The sequence below is a fragment of the Dromiciops gliroides genome, chromosome 2 (assembly GCF_019393635.1).
Source record: "Dromiciops gliroides isolate mDroGli1 chromosome 2, mDroGli1.pri, whole genome shotgun sequence".
Classification (NCBI taxonomy): Eukaryota; Metazoa; Chordata; class Mammalia; order Microbiotheria; family Microbiotheriidae; genus Dromiciops; species Dromiciops gliroides.
Window position 1 is genome coordinate 664,323,554 of NC_057862.1, and position 16,136 is coordinate 664,339,689.

General features: G+C 45.0%; 1 protein-coding gene across 1 annotated transcript in view; it reads left to right on the top strand.

Moving 5' to 3' along the window:
* The first annotated feature begins 12,344 nt into the window (after nucleotides 1-12,344).
* KRCC1 (lysine rich coiled-coil 1) overlaps nucleotides 12,345-16,136 on the top strand; it is a 40,691-nt gene continuing 36,899 nt past the window's right edge. The window contains exon 1 of the mRNA XM_043990382.1: nucleotides 12,345-12,392. The gene's annotated coding sequence lies outside the window, so the exon portion shown is untranslated. The remainder of the gene's footprint in view (nucleotides 12,393-16,136) is intronic.

Here is a 16,136-nt window from a genome sequence, read left to right on the forward strand (position 1 = left end):
ACTTTTAAATTTAATGTAATCAAAATGATCCATTTTATATTTCATAATATGCTCTATCTCTTGTTTGGTCATAAATTGTTCTCCTCTCCATAGATATGAGAGGTAAACTATTCTTTCCTCTCCTAGTTTACCTATGGTATCACCCTTTGTGTCTAAATCCTATACCCATTTTGACCTTTTGGTATTCTATGTGCTTTTGATCAGAAACAGCTCTTCTTCCTTCCATATTTTCTTAAGGCCATTTCCACTTCTTACAGTATCTTTGGTACTTTGGTACCAGGATGTACCAAATAAGATGGGTCCTATATCAGCACTGGTAAATGGACAGCTACAAAAATGCTAACAAATCAGTTGCACTTTGTGTCTATTTGTGGTTCTCCTTACAAAGAGGCTTGGGCAGATCTGGCTGAACTGGGTCTCATATCAAGTTTTCTACAGGCTTGTATTAGCCTCTACTACCTCCCATTCCTTCATGACTTCAATTTAGATCTTAGATGTAATAAGTATTTATTAGGCACCTCCTTTGTACCAGGCACTGTGCATAGCGTTTCACAAATATGATCTCATTTTATCCTCATAACAACATTGGGGGGAAGGTGCTATTATGGCTTCCATTTTATAGTTGAGTAAACTGAAACAAACAGAGGTTAAGTCACTTGCCCAGGGTCATATAGCTAGTAAGTGTCTGAAACAGGATTTAAACTCAGGTCTTCTTGGTTCCAAGTCTAGGACTCTATCTATCCACTGTGCCACCTCGATGTGATTGTGAAACGGTACTATTCATAAGCATATATTCATGGTTACAAAGAGCTTTGTAAACACTATCTCCTTTGGCCCTCATAATGGCTCTGTGAGACAAGTGTTAGACCAGAGGGTTTAAGCCACTTGTCCACAGTCACACAGGGAGTCAATGGCTGAGTGAGGCCAGAAGCCCGCACCTTCTGACTTCTAATCTGGTTCTCTTTCCACAACAGCAGCCTCTCTGTGAGTATTTCTTTAAAAATACACTGGGGTCGAGTGAGGCCCAAAAAAAGCAGAGACAGACTTCTCCTCCCAGTAAGTGGGCCTGGGGATAAAAATAGCAATACAATAGCAGGCTTACCTCTCCATGGCTGATAATGCCTGATAATGCCAAAGCAGGACAGCCTGGAGAGGCTGCTCCGGCACCAGCTGGTTGGAGCCCTTTGCTTGAAGCATATACATCAGTCTTCATGGTGCCAGAAAGACATCCAAGATTTGTTTTCCTTGGTCTCCTGGTCCTCATCTTTGTTTTAGGGGCCCAGAACCCACCTAACTTGGAATGACTAGTTCAAAAGGCACAAGCCCTCTGAAGGATTTTTTAGTCCTTTGGAGAAGAGGAAAGGGAGTGTGGGGTCATGGATAGGCATGTGCCTGAGGGTTTGGGGATGAGGAAGAGCTGCTACCAGCCTGGGAAATATAAACGTACCAGATGGTTACGGGAGGAACACTGGACCACTGACCTTGGAGCAATACAAACGACTTTATACTTGAGAATAAGATTAAATGAACGATAATATGGGATCATAGATAGGGTCCCTAACATTTTTTTGTCATGTCAAGTCAGCCAAGAATTTAGGCAGCCCCTCCTATGTGCCAGGCCCTGTGATAAGTACTGGAAATGAGGGGGCGGAGCCAAGATGGCGGAGAGGAAGCAGCAAGCTGCCTGAGCTCTCCTTCTGTTCCCTCAAAACGAACATTAAATCAAGTCTCTGGACGGATTCTGAAACTACAGAACCTGCAAAGAGACAGAGAGACACAGTCCTCCAACCAGAGATAATTTAGAAGACTTCAGGAAAAGGTCGGTCTGACTCGGGCAAAAGGGAGGCCCAGCGCAGGGCAGCAGCCCAGCGCCGAGGGGGTCGGGGCAAGTCAGCAGGAGCTGCGGGCCACAGCCGAACAACTGAGGCCCCTGGAACCTGGTTCAAAAATCTGGTGGCCAAGAAGGACAGTGGAAAAACCTACCTGCACCGGCCGAGAGGGCCATGAATGGGTCAGGCGGGATCAGACGCCGGGGTCCGGCGCCTGGCTGGCCGAGCACAATCAGACAGGAAGTGCAGGGCGGGGGATCTCCACACACTATAAAGGCCTCAGAGTAAAAACCCAGTCACACAGCACCTATACCCTGCACAAGAAGCCCAAAACAGGGACCCTGGTGCCCCCAGAGCAGACCTCAATTTAAAAAATAAATAAATAAGCTGCAATAATGAGTAAGAAGCAAAAAAGAGCCCTCTCCATTGAGAGCTTCTGTATCAATAGGGAAGAAGCCAACACAAACTCAGATGAGGACAATAGCCTCAAAATGCCTACATCTGAAGCCTCACGAGGGAAGGTGAATTGGTCTCAAGAACAAAAAGCCTTCCTGGAAGAGCTCAAAAAGGATTTTAAAAATCAATTGGGAGAGGTAGAAGAAAAAATGGGGAGAGAAATGAAAGCAAAACAAGAAAACTATGAAAAAAGAATCAGCAGCTTGGAAAAGGAAGCACATAATTTTACTGAAGAAAACAAAGCCTTAAAAAATTCATTTGGCCAAATGGAAAAAAAGGTGCATAATCTCGCTGAAGAAAACAATGCCTTAAAAATTAAAGCGGGACAGTTGGAAGATAAGGAATCCATGAGACACCAGGAATCAGTCAAGCAGAATCAAAAAAATGAAAAAATAGAAGAAAATGTGAAATACCTCATTGGAAAGACAACTGATCTGGAAAACAGATCGAGGAGAGACAATTTGAGAATCATTGGACTGCCTGAAAGCCATGACCAGAAAAAGAATCTAGACACCATATTCCAGGAAATTATTAAGGAGAACTGCCCTGATATCATAGAATCAGAGGATAAGTACTGGAATTACAAAAAAAGGTAGAAATAGTCCCTGCTCTTGCTCTAATGAACCAATTTGGCCATTTGGTGAAGCTCATGGTCTCTGTAATACAAATTTCAATGAATAAAATAAAATGCACAGAATTATAAAGGAAAAATTACATTGAAAGCTATGAAAAATTTTTTTTAAGTTCACAGACATCCTGGGCTACAGCCTAAAGGGATCCCACACATCATCTAAGGTCAATCTCCTTATTTCTCAGCTAAGGAAAGTGAATTCTAGAGAGGTGAAGTAATTTGCCCCCAGTGGTACAGAGAGGGTGGGGAAGGGGGAAGAACATCCAAAAATTTAGAGTTGGAAGGGACCCTAAGGGCCATGTAGTTCAACCCCTTCATTTTACAGATAAGGAAACTGAGGCATAGGAGAGAGGGATGTTAAGTGAGTTGTCCAAGGTCATACATACAGGCAAGTCAAGTCTATGATGAATCCTCTGGATTCCCTATTGGAGAAGCTGAGAAAAACGATTAGCCTTCTCTTCCTTCTCAGCTGCCCCATGCTTCCAGAGGGAGATTTAAACCCAACTGTTCATGTTTCCTCTTTGAATTGTTTTCTGTGGTTTCAATAGTATTTTTTTTCTTTTTTTTTTCTTTCCGGGGCAATGGGGGTTAAGTGACTTGCCCAGGGTCACACAGCTAGTGTCAAGTGTCTGAGGCCGGATTTGAACTCAGGTCCTCCTGAATCAAGGGCTGGTGCTTTATCCACTGTGCCATCTAGCTGCCCCTGAATAGTATTTTAAGACTAGTTTCTTTAGATTAAAGTTTATTCTCCATTGTCTTGCAGTTATGTCTTAAACTGTGATCAAAATGCACTAGGGGAGAGGACGCAGCTCTGAGGTAGTTGTATATCACAGAACATGTAAACTGTGACTCTCACATTCTGGCTTGGTGTTTTAGAAACCACACAGGGACAGGCCAAGCCAATACGGATTTGTTTGGTGTTAGCAATAATCCAATAAATCTTGTAATAAGCAAAGAACTTGAAAGGTTTATTGCTTATTTTTTTGGCCTCTAGAAAAATAAATAACCCAAGAATTTATTGTCTTCAATTTCAGTTCTCAAATCTCTGGGGTTATATTCCTTGTTAACCTATTGCAGAGAAATGGGGGAGGGGAGGGGGGAAGAGATGGGAAAAGAGGAGGAGGAAGGACCTCGCCTGGGAGGAAGGGAAGGGAGAAGTCAGTGGAAGGAAGACTCACATGCCAAACCAGCCCCTGTAGGTGGAAGTAGGCACTCCCCAAGGGAGAGCTCTGACAAGAGGCCACCACAGCAATACCTAATGGTTACAAATGTAAGAAATCAATGTGAGGGCTTCGATTTCTACTACCCCCACCCCCACCTCCATAGAGGCAGTAGTTTAGAAGAATCAGCGGCAGCTAAGGCCGGTCTCTGGTGATCGGATGGTCTGATTCTGGCTGCTGGCTTCTTAGTTAATAAGGTGCTGTGTGTTCCATGGAGGAGGCACTCACAAAACTTTGTGAATGAAGGATGTGTTTGCCCAAAGTACCACCCTTCTTTCCCCAGAAGTGGCTATTTATTTATTGTAAAAGGTGCCTTCAAGGTTATTTATGGGCCAAAGAGACATATGGTGTATCTCAACTACTCAGAGCTGGAAGGAGCCACATCGATCAGTGATAAGAACATGATACTGGAGAGAGGGGCTGGACGCTTCCAGCGTTTCCTCAACAGACCATGATCAACCAATGATGAAGCCTCATACCCCGGGCTGAAGTCAATCCCTCCCTAGCCAAACTCCAACTGAAGAGGAGGGTTTGAACATCGTTAGGATCCTCTCATTCAGGAAAGCACCCAGGGCCAATTCTATTCCAACTGAAGATTTACAAGGCAGGGGGTCCATTGCTCATACAAAGGCTAATGGAAATCTGGGTTATATGGCAAGAAGAGGTGTGTGTTTTTTCCAGATCAAGGATGCCTCAGTTGTCCTTCTATATAAAGGAAAAGGAAATAGATCGTCCTGTGAGGGGTCTCTCTCAGTCACTGCCAGCAGCCTTCTTGCCAGTGTTCTTTAACAGGCTGATCCTTCACCTGGGAAACGGTCACCTACCTGAGAGCAAGTTTGGCTTCACAAAGTGCTAAGGAACAGGCAAAGCAAACAGGTGTTTGCTGCCTAACAACTCCAGGAGAAATGCCAGCAGCAGAACGGAGGCTTAACAGACCTCCTCTTTAAGCATGAGTCAAGGGGTTCCCAGGACAATAAGGACCCCTTTGAAGAGGGTCCCTCGAATTCATCTCTGTGAGCAGCAGGAGAGACCCACAGAGTTGTTCTGACTCAAAGAACTCAAGGCCAGAGAAAGTCAAATCAGTTTTTGCCTGAGATACTAGGTCTGAGCCGCTCCCTGTCCCACATGACACCCATGAGACCCTCAGGACCCTTACAGGCCATTTCTAAGCTTTGGGGCAAGTCAGCATCCAAGCACCACGTTTGATGGATCTCCTGGTTGCCTTGACCCACTAAAGCATCCTGGCACATTGCCTTGGAGTGGCTAGATCCCAAGTCTCATTTCAGGATTCATGTTTTGTATACCGCCTTCCAGAACTAAAAGTGAACACTCCTACAGGCGGGGGTTGGACTACATGACTTCTAAGGTCCCTTGCAACTCTGAGATCCTATGATTGCTTCTTTGGACCAAGGAGGCCCTGCTGCTAACACCAAAAAGCATCGTTTCCCAATGTTTCCATCACTCCCTGGCCCATTCTTCACCGGGGAACATCATTTAAACTCAGTTTCCTCTGATTCACCATGAGCTTCCTGAGGACGAGAAATGTTTGCTCATTATTTTCTTTTGTTGCCTACTTCCCAGCATGACACCTTGCATGTAGTGAGCACTTCATAAATGCTTGTCAAGGAGGATTGGATTGTGCAAGGATTATAACTGTCCACTCTGAAAGAAAAACCACTGAGGCAGAGCTCTGAGCCAATGGCAGTTTATGAAGGGGTCCATGGTCCCCTCTAATGAAGTGGACTCCAGACCTTCCTCACAATGAGATGCCCCTTCTTCCAGGGCCTTGTTTTTATAAGGCTTAATACCAGATGTGATACTTTAACACTCTAGAGGGGCTACACAAAATACAGAATCCTATTGATTGATAAACATTGCTTCGTGGGCCAAAAATGATGAATCACCCAAAAGATGGTATATCAGCAGGGGGGTCTTTGGTTGGTGAAGCATGGGGCATCTCCACTGACTAAGTGGTCATGAGATGGTCACCTGCTTATGCTAGACAAGAGAGAGGGGTCCGGAAGTACTTTAAAATAAGTTGGAGGACAATTACTAGCTGTGTAACCCTGGGCAAGTCACTTAACCCCAATTGCCTCAAAAAAAAAAAAAGAATGAAGGACAAAAATAAGTTGAAGGACTTTGCATGTAACTGAATCACCTCTGCCATCCTTGGTCTCCATAATAAGGAAAAGGAGGGGGCTCTAGTTAGCTTCCTATGATCAAGAAAGGGAACTTACTTTTGTTTGGTTTTTTATCATGAAAGCATTTTATTATTTTCCAGTTACATGTAAAGATAGTTTTCAACATTTATTTTCATAAGATTGCAAGTGAACTTACAATCGGCAGCTCATAGCTCTAGGGTGTAATAGAAAGAACTTATGATCACGAGCCCTGTGGAATCATATCAAGTTGATTGCTCCTGATTGGAATAGAGTAGGGGTCCAAAGGAATCATTTCTCACAACTGGACCCTATATTGAGCCATCTCTCCCTCATGTCAGTCAGTCAGTCAGTCAATGAGTATTTATTGTTCAATCATTTTTCAGTCCCATCTGACTCTGTGACCCCATTTGGGGTTTTCTTGGCAAAGGTACTGGAGTGGTTCACCATTTCCTCCTCCAGCTCATTTTACAGATAAGGAAACTGAGGCAAGCCAGGGTTAAGCTAGGTAGGGTCTGAGGTTAGATTTGAACTCAGGAAGATGAGTCTTTCTGACTCCAGGCCCAGTGCTCTATGCACTAAGACACCGCCTAGCTGCTCTGTGCATTTATTAAGTGCCTACTATGTTCTAGGCATTGTGCTACGTTCTAGGAATACAAAGAAAGGCAAAATTTAGTCCCACAATCTAATGAAGGAGACAACATGCAAACAAGTTATATACAGGATAAACAGGAAACAGCCAATAGAAGGAAGGCACTAGAATTAGAAGGGATTGGGAAAGGCTTCCTGTCTTAAGGATGCTTGTTTTCTTCTGCTACCTTCCCAATATGCTTCTTACTACCATGAAATCTCTTTCCAGTTTTCTATTCTGTTCTGTTCTTTTCATCAGGAATGCTTAAAAGTCTTCAATTTCATTAAATATCCATTTTCCCCCAAAGGATTATACTCACTTTTACTGGGTAGATTGTTCTTAGTCATAACCCTAGTTTGTCTTTCAAAATATCTTCTATGCCCTCAGTTCTTTTAACATGGTAGCTGCTAAATCTTGTGTGATAATAACTGTGACTCCACAATATTTCTGGCCACTTTCAGTATTTTCTCCCCGACCTTGGAATTCTGAATTTTGCTTATAATATTTCTGGGTGTTTTCATTTTGGGATTTCTTACAGGAGGCTAAAGGTAGATTCTTTCCATTTCTACTTTGTCATTTAGTTCTGAGATATGAAGTTTTCCTTTATAATTTTTTGAAATGTCATGTCTGAGGTTTTTTTTTAAATATGTCTCCTCAATCTATTTTCCAAGTCGGTTATTTTTTTTCCTCTATTTCACTTTTCTTCTATTGTTTCAGTTTTTAATTTTTGTTGTTTCTTGATATCTCATGGAGTCTAATGTTTAAGGAGTTATTTTCTTCAGTGGGGTTTTCTACCTCTTTTACTACTTGGCCAATTCTGACTTTTAAGAAGTTATTTTCTTCAGTATTTTTGTGTGCCTCTTTTTCCAAACTGTTCATTCTCTTTTCATGATTTTCTGGCACTGCTCTCATTCTTTTCCTGATGATTCAAGAATTCTGTTTGTTTTGTTTTCTACAGTTGTTTTATAAGAAGTCTGGGGGAGCTCTGGAAGTTGTGACCTCTCGTTCCTCATCTGTAAAATGGGAACAATGATAGCAACTACTTCTTAGGACTGTTGTAAAGATCAAATGAGATGTTCATAAAGTGCTTAGCTCAGGCCAGTCGCATAGTAGATAATAAACATTTGCTCCCTGCTTTTCCCCTGTGTGGACTTTACAATGCAGTCCAGACTGACCTTCTCAGTATTCCCCTCACACAACACTCCCATCTCCCATCGCCCATCTCCATGTCTTTGCTCTAGCTTGCCACCATGCCCACAAGGCACACTTAGTTTCACAGATGAAGAGCTAGACTGAACTTTGGGCATCGGGAGTCCAACCCTGCACTTTACAGATAAGGAAACTGAGGCCCAGAGAGAGTAAAACGTGCCCAGGGTCATATGGCCAGTAAATGTCCCAAGAGGGAGTCCAACCTAGGTCTTCTTGACACACCCCCACCCCCACCCTTGCTGCCATCTAGCAGTTTAGCCACTGGACCTTCTCTGTCTCTTGTCCACAAATCCATCCTCGATTCCACTTCTTAGAATCTTATTTCCCTTAAAACTCAGTTCAAGGGCCACCTTATGCCCTAAGTCTTTACTGGTGCCTCCAAGTATTAGTGCCCTTCCTGCAATATTGCCTAGCATTGTTATTTTATATGCACTTATGTGCACACATGTTATCTCTCCTACTAGAATGAAAGCTCCTTGCGGGCAGGGACTGTGTGTGTGTGTGTTTGTATCCTTAGTGCCAAGCACAGCGTGGGCACTTACTTAATGATAATTCTTGCTGATTGATTGATTGACTGTTTGACTAGTATCCAGGTTACCTGACTCCTACTATCTAAGGTTCTTTGCATTACAGCATTGCACTTAGTTCTAAGAACATAGATTTGCAGCTTTGTGAAAATCTCCCATTTCCTCAATTTCAAGGGCTCTGGGACTGGTTGCCATGGGGCATTTATTACCAAAAGAATGCCACCTGGTGGTGAATCAAGAAAGCTGCAACTGTTCATATGTGGTCTGGTCAATTCAAGACAACCCTAATCTAAGCATAAGGCTCCAGTGATCCACTGGTCTTCACAAGCCTCAACCTTGTAAGTACTTGGAATCCAAGAGCCCCTGGACTGCTTGTCACTGAAGTGTGCAGATATTTTAACTATGCCAAGGGTGAGAGGTAAATAAAGCTATATCAAATGCATCCCAAAGTGTCCAACTTATTCTGCATTCCAGGAGCCAGAACTATGAGAGCATAGGGAAGCTGCTCAGACCACATCCTAGGATGGTGCTCACCCCTGGGTTCTATGTTTTGAACACTGCTTTTTTGTGGTCACCAAAAGCTGGGGAAAAAAGTAGATATTGATCAACTGTGGAACAACAGGGGGAAAATGGTGGTATATGAATGTGATGGAATTTTATCATATTGTAAAATTATGAATATAAGGAAAACTGAGAACCATTGGACTGAAACAAAATGAGGCAAGCAGAGCCAAGAAAACAGCACACACAAGGGCTACAGTAATGTAAATGGAAACAGTCACCACAAAACAATCAAAATTGAATGTTGCAAAATACAAAGAACAATCTTGGCTCCAAAGAGTTAATATAAAACAACATTCCTCCCAGTCCCCTCGCAGAGGTGGGATAAAGGAAGAGCCTATGGGCATGGAATATTACATATAATGTCGTATTTGCTCTATGTAGATGTGTTTTGCAGATTTTATTTCTCTTTCTACTTTTTATTTTTCTTTTTAAAATTCTTTATAATAAGAGATAACTCTCTTTGGAAGGGAGAACAGTGGAATATAGGGGGATCTAGTGGATATAAAAACAAAAGATATGAATACAATCGGTTTTTTTTCTTTTTTTCCCCAGGGCAATGAGGATTAAGTGACTTGCCCAGGGTCACACAGCTAATAAGTGTCAAGTGTCTGAGGCCAGATTTGAACTCAGGTCCTCCTGAATCCAGGGCTGGTGAAAAAAAATTTTTTTTAAAGAAAATTCATTTTAAATTTCCTTTGCTGATCAGTTTACATCACCTCAAACCATTTGAAGGTTTCCAACCAACAAAATTATCAAAGGGGTTGGGTGGGAACTAAGTGTGAGCCCTTCCCTAAAGTTTTCCATAATACTCCATGTTTGCATGCAAATAAACTTGAAAGCACAAAAGATCTAGGAAAAGTTCCATCTCCAACCTGCTTAAATCTTTTGCCATTATGCAGCATGTTCTTGTTCTGTCATGTGTATCCAAGTCTTCATGACCCCATGGACCATATCCATGAGGCTTTCTTGGCAAAGATCCATTTCCTTCTCCAGTGGATTAAGGCAAACAAAGTTATGTGACTTGCCCAGGGTCACACAGCTAGTAAGTGTCTGAGGCTAGATTTGAACTCAGGTCTTCCTGACTCCAAGCCAGGCACTATCCACTGAGCCACCAAGCTGCCTCCTATTAGACAGCATACCCACCAGCAGTAAGACTGCAGGTCTTCATATCAGTAACAGAAGTTTCCCTGCAGCGAATTAAAGAGAGGGTCTTAATTTTCTCTTCTACTATACCAAGTCGCTTAGAAACCACATAATGACCACAAAACATTTTCTTCTGTCAGTAAAGCCCCAAGATTCTATTTGCTTTGTCACCCTATTATGACCTATGCTTACTATTTATAATATATGTATTAGACCTGTGGATAACATGTATAATTCTATCATAGCATTTACAGAGGTAAACTTTGTATTTTAACATTCCTTAATCCAAAGGAATGAATCCCTGGCAGGAGAGAATGAAGGCATGCTATAATGCATTTCCTAACCAATGAGATTGACCATTAGGCCTGAAGTCCATTGGAAGAGGGTATGTGCATTTTATATCTGCCTACTTAGCCTAATGGGGGGAGCTGACCCTTCTCTTTAAAATCTAATTCTATAGGGAACGAGAATGGTCATAGATTTGAGTTATAAAGACTCCTGAGAGCAGTTAGGTGGCAGATAGAGCACCTGCTCTAGAGTCAGGAGGACCTGAGTTCAAATCCGACCTCAGACACTTGATACTTACTGGCTGTGTGACCCTGGACAAGTCATTTAACCCTGATTGCCTGGAATGGGAGGGGATCTTTGAGGTTGATCTAGCCCATCCCAATGGAAATCTTCAATGGAAATAAGGCCAAACCTTTCCCCATTAGAGTGTAAGCTCCCTGTAGACAGGGATTATCCTTTCTCCCTCTATTTGTGTGGCCAGGGTTTAGCACAGTGGAGGGCACATATTCAATGATTATTAAATGCTTGTGACTTGCAAAAGCCTGTATAAGGAACACCTAAGAATCAGAGACTGAGCACCCTATTTCCACCTTATTTCTTTTTCTTTTTCTTTTTTTTTTTTTGCGGGGCAATGGGGGTTAAGTGACTTGCCCAGGGCCACACAGCTAGTAAGTGTCAAGTGTCTGAGGGCACAATTTGAACTCAGGTCCTCCTGACTCCAGGGCCCGTGCTTTATCTACTGTGCCACCTAGCTGCCCCCCCCCGCGATTTCCAGCACTTCTGCCAGTCCTTGTGTCCCTAACACATGGCACAAGTGCCCGGCGCATAGTAGGTGCCCCAAAATACTGATTCCCCACCCCCAGGAAGCCCTAAGCACGTGAGGAAGACAAGTCGTGTTGCCCTACTCTCTTAGTCGGCGGGGAAGAACCCCCAGACTCAACGCCCCCCCATCAGTACCTAGCTTAGGGTGACGTCAGGCTCGTTCCATTCACAGTACATCACTGCGGGGGCAGGCACGTGGGTCATCAAGCTAGACGGGGCCAGAGATGGCTTCCGGCCCAACCAGTGGAAGGCCCTGAAGCCTAGCTTTGGGAGGAGGGGGTGGAGCCAGGACACCTAGCGTGAATAGCGAAGGAGAGATTCGAACTCCGGCCGATGCCCCTGCCCCGCCCCCGCCCCCGGCGCGCGCCCCACCAGCGGTTAGCCGCGGGCGCGCGCGCTCCAGTACGTGGGCGGGGCTCTGGGGCTGGCCTCCTGCGTCACCCACTGTGACGCAGGGCGTGGGAAGCCGGCATTCCCCGTGCTAAGCGGGGTGCCTGAGAACGAGGCCAGAGTTGGGGAGGAGGAGGGCCGGAGAGGGAGATGGTGGGCGGGGCGGGAGCCGGATGGGCGGGGCCGGCCGCGCGCGGCGAGGGCGCCTCCTGCGCAGGCGTGCTGGGCCGCCCCGCTGACATGGCGTCGGCGCCGAGCGCTGTCACCTCCTCGCCGCCACTGCTGCCTCCGCTGCCGCCGCCGCCGCCGCCGCCGGGGGAGGCTTTGCCCCCGGGCTCGTCCTCGTCGTGTGCGGCGGCGGCGGCGGCGGCGGCGGGAGGAGCGGGAGTGGGCCCCGGGGCCGCCCCCTCCTGCGGAGCCCCCGCCGGCGGCGGCTCCACTACGGCGGCGGCGGCGGCGGCGGCGGCGGCGGGGAGGGGGGACAGTAGTTGTAATGTAGACCCCCGCCCCGGCCTCCGAGAAGGTGAGTGCCCGCCCCGGGAGGGGGCGCCGCGGGGCGGGGGCGCCCCCTTCCCTCCAGCGGGGGGGAGGGGACACACCCATGTGACCAGCCCCGCCCAGCAGCGGGGGAGGAGCCGAAAGAACGGGGGCCCCCAGAAAAGGGGGTGTGGAAGGTTAGGACAGAAGGGACAGAAAGAGGGGAACCCCAGGAAAAGGGGAGCGTAGAAGGGCAGAAAGAAAGAGGGGACCCCAGGAAAAGGGGAATATGGAAGGGTAGGAGAGAAGGGCAGAAAAAGGGGAACCCCAAGAAAACTGGAGTTAAGGAAGATAAATAGAGATGGGGCAGAAAGAGGGGAAGCCCAGGAAAGGGGGAGTATGGAAGGTTAGGAGAGATGGGGCAGAAAGAGGGGGTATGGAAGGTAATAGAGAAAGGATCAGGAGAAAGAGACCCCAGGAAAAGGGGAGTGTGTAAAAGGGTTAGGAGAGAAGGGCAGAAAGAAAGAGGGGGACCCCAAGAAAGGGGAAGCGTAGAAAGACAGAAAGAAAGAGGGGGACCCCAAGAAAGGGGAAGTATAGAAAGGCAGGAAAAGGGGAGTATTAGGAGAGAAGAGCAAAGAGGACCCCAGGAAAAGGATCTGGAAAGGTTAAGAGCGAAGAGGTCAGGGGGCAGAAAGAAAGAGGGGGCGTTTGTAAGGGTTAGGAGAAAGGGGGGATGGAAATGAATAGAGAAGGGATGAGGAGGGAGGAGGGAGAAGAGCCCAAGAAAGGCTATGGAAAGGTTAGGAGCCTTCCCTGAGGAGGAGGGTCCAAGGCTTGGAAGGGGAGAAGTAAAGTGCAAATACACACACACATATCCATGCAGACCTGTCTAGACATTTATATTATATATAGACATATATAATATATGTGTGTATCAATGAGTCCCTTTGCCCCGAGTCATCTGCTCCATTCTCTCAGACCAGTAGTGGCCGAGAACATGCCAAGGTAGGAAGAGCTTCCTCCCCTGGGGGTTCCATAAACCCATGAAATCCGGGTTCAGAGTCCAGATCTTATCCCTTTCTTCTTATTATTATTGAGGCACTTGGCTTAGTGGCTAGAAAGCTGTCCAGGAAAGCCTGGGTTCAAGTCCTGTCTCTGATACGTGGCTGTATGACCCTGAGCAAGTCACTTCATCTCAGTGCTATAGATAGATGTGGCTTTCTAAAATTAAGTGCAGAAAACATGCTTTAGCAGTGACAGAACAGAGCAGGACCAAGGACAGATCCCAGAGGCACTCTGTTCTCTAATATTCTTGTCTAATTAAAAGTGGGTTTGGAAGGAAATTGTATGGTGGATCTTTAGAGGCCCTTCGTTTGCAGAGAAGGAAGCTGACCCTCACAGGCTCAGTGAATTCTTGCCCAAAGTCACCAGGGTAGGAACTAGCTTCCCAGGTGTAATTTACTAAAAATAGCATTCAACACCGATTAAAAACCAATTAAAGAAAAAGAAGGCCCCTTCCTGCCCACGTAATCATGGACAAGTCAGAAGCTTTTGATTTTTCTGTAAATTGAGGGGCTTAGACTCATGCACCTCTGAGGGCACATATCTCATAGAAAGTAGCAATGCGGCTCATCTTCCACATTTTAAAGATGGAAAACTTTGGGCTGACAAAGGTTAGAGTGACTTGTCCCTGTGTCGCACAGCTATTGAGTGTTTTGTGACTCCCAAGTACAGTGTGATATGCCAGGCTGCCTCTCCGGTAAAGAAGGGGACGGCCTACAGTGTGGGGGGAAAGCCTCAGCAGGTAGGGGAGCAGAAGGATGGTACTAAAGGTTTGTTGGGAGAACTTGTGGCTCAACCATGTGGGACCCCTTCTGGGGAGAAAGAACAGAGGGAGACTTGGCTAGTCAGGCTGGGGGTCCTTGGCAGTGCACAGTTCATACTTAGAGATGGAGTGGTCAGAAGAGGCATTAACTAGAAAGGGGTTCTCCAGAGGGTATGACCTAATGGTTCAGCCATCTTCTGGGCTGTATCCCCCTACACTGCAAAGCTATGACATGACTTTCTCATCTGCAGTGCTCCTTAAGCAGATTTTTAGGTGCACAAAATGCTAAGTACAAATAATAGTCAAATATTTCCTAAGCTCCATCCAGTCCCCTCGTCATTTTCCCCACTTCTCCCCAGACCCTGTGGGCCTGACCTCACTATACTAATCCTTTTTTCTCCACATGCTTCCTTTTTTGCCTTTTTTTGGGGGGTGAATTCCATCCTAGTAGGCTTTAGGGGAACATTTACATGATGTGAACTTTTAAAATTAAGCTCATTTATACTTGCTGTATAAGAAGTGCACTGAAACTAAACTTCTCATAACTTTTTTTTCTTACTTTTAAAACTTATTTAAAAGAAGAGATCCTCCCCATCCCCCAGTGAGGGAGAGTAGACATTTAAATAGTATTTTTAAAAACTTTGCATGGGAAAGCACAAGGTAATTTTCTTTTTACCACTGGAGCACATATAAAAATAGAAGCTTTCCACTTCACTTAAAATTATTTTTGTGTGCGATACAGAGCATAAGAATGATGGCTTCTTTTTTAATTCCTGAATTTATTTTTACAAGTTTACAAGGTTACAGTTTTTCTTCTGTAAATCACTACAGATGGAAGATTAGTATAGTATTCTATAAAATAGGAGAACATTCTGTAAATCTTAAATTAAAAGCCCCCTTTAAAGAATTAGACTGTTACCAGTCTATGTAATTACTCTTTATATTCGAAATAGAAACCACTCAGACATTTTACTGCTCCCTCCTGCCCCCAGAATGGAAACGTGAGCTGTTTTTAGTTGTCACGGCATGGGTAACACTATACCTGTACTCAGGCTCGCCCTTCTCAGTGTTCTTGTGAAGCGAGATAGACAGCTGGCTGCTCGAAGAGTCAGCATCTTTAAAAAAAAAAAAAAGGATTTTCAGTGGAAAGAACAAGTGATTGGGTTAGCCTGTGCAGTCGGTTGAGTATATTCAAGTCCTCCTGGCAAACTCTGGTGCCAGGTGCACTCTCCCCACAGTACAAACTATTTCATCGCAGCACAGACTCAAGGAGTCAGGACACCCCACCATCTAATCCTGGCTCTGCTGCACGCCAACTGTGTGACCTTGGGCAAGTCACATCCCCTCGTCTGGAAAGGGAAGTCCCCGGGGTTCTAAAATTCTGTGACTCTATCATTAATTATTTGTATTCTCTATAGGGCATCTCCTTCCATGCTACAGTTAACACCAAAGCACTACACATGGGAAACCCTGACTAGTAACATGAGGCTGGGGGTGATATTCAATGAACAATGAAAAATCTAGCATTGGTTAGTGTTATCTTCATCTTCTTCTTTGGAATATTAAAAAAAATCAAGTACAGTTCTTCTGCTAGCTAAGAAATGAGCCCTTTGGCATTGACTGTCAGGCGATTAACCTTGTACCGAAGCTTTTTGACGACACAAGTGGTCGTTTTGAAATACTCACATTTTAAGTTTAGATATTTCTAAAAGTCTTAAACATTTCTAAAGAGGCAGCTAGGCATCATGGGTACAGTGCTAGGGCACTTGTGAGGCACTTAGTCTCTCCTGGGAGTCTGATCCCTTAAACAACTCTCTAGGGCTTTGAAGCCATCAAGGGCATTTACTGACTGAGTTATTCCTGTACAGGGACTCATGTCATACTGTAGTTCAAAGTCCTGGATAGGGGATGAGCAAGAACCAGGGGAAAAGAAGAACTGGCATTCACTCTTTCTAGCGAGTA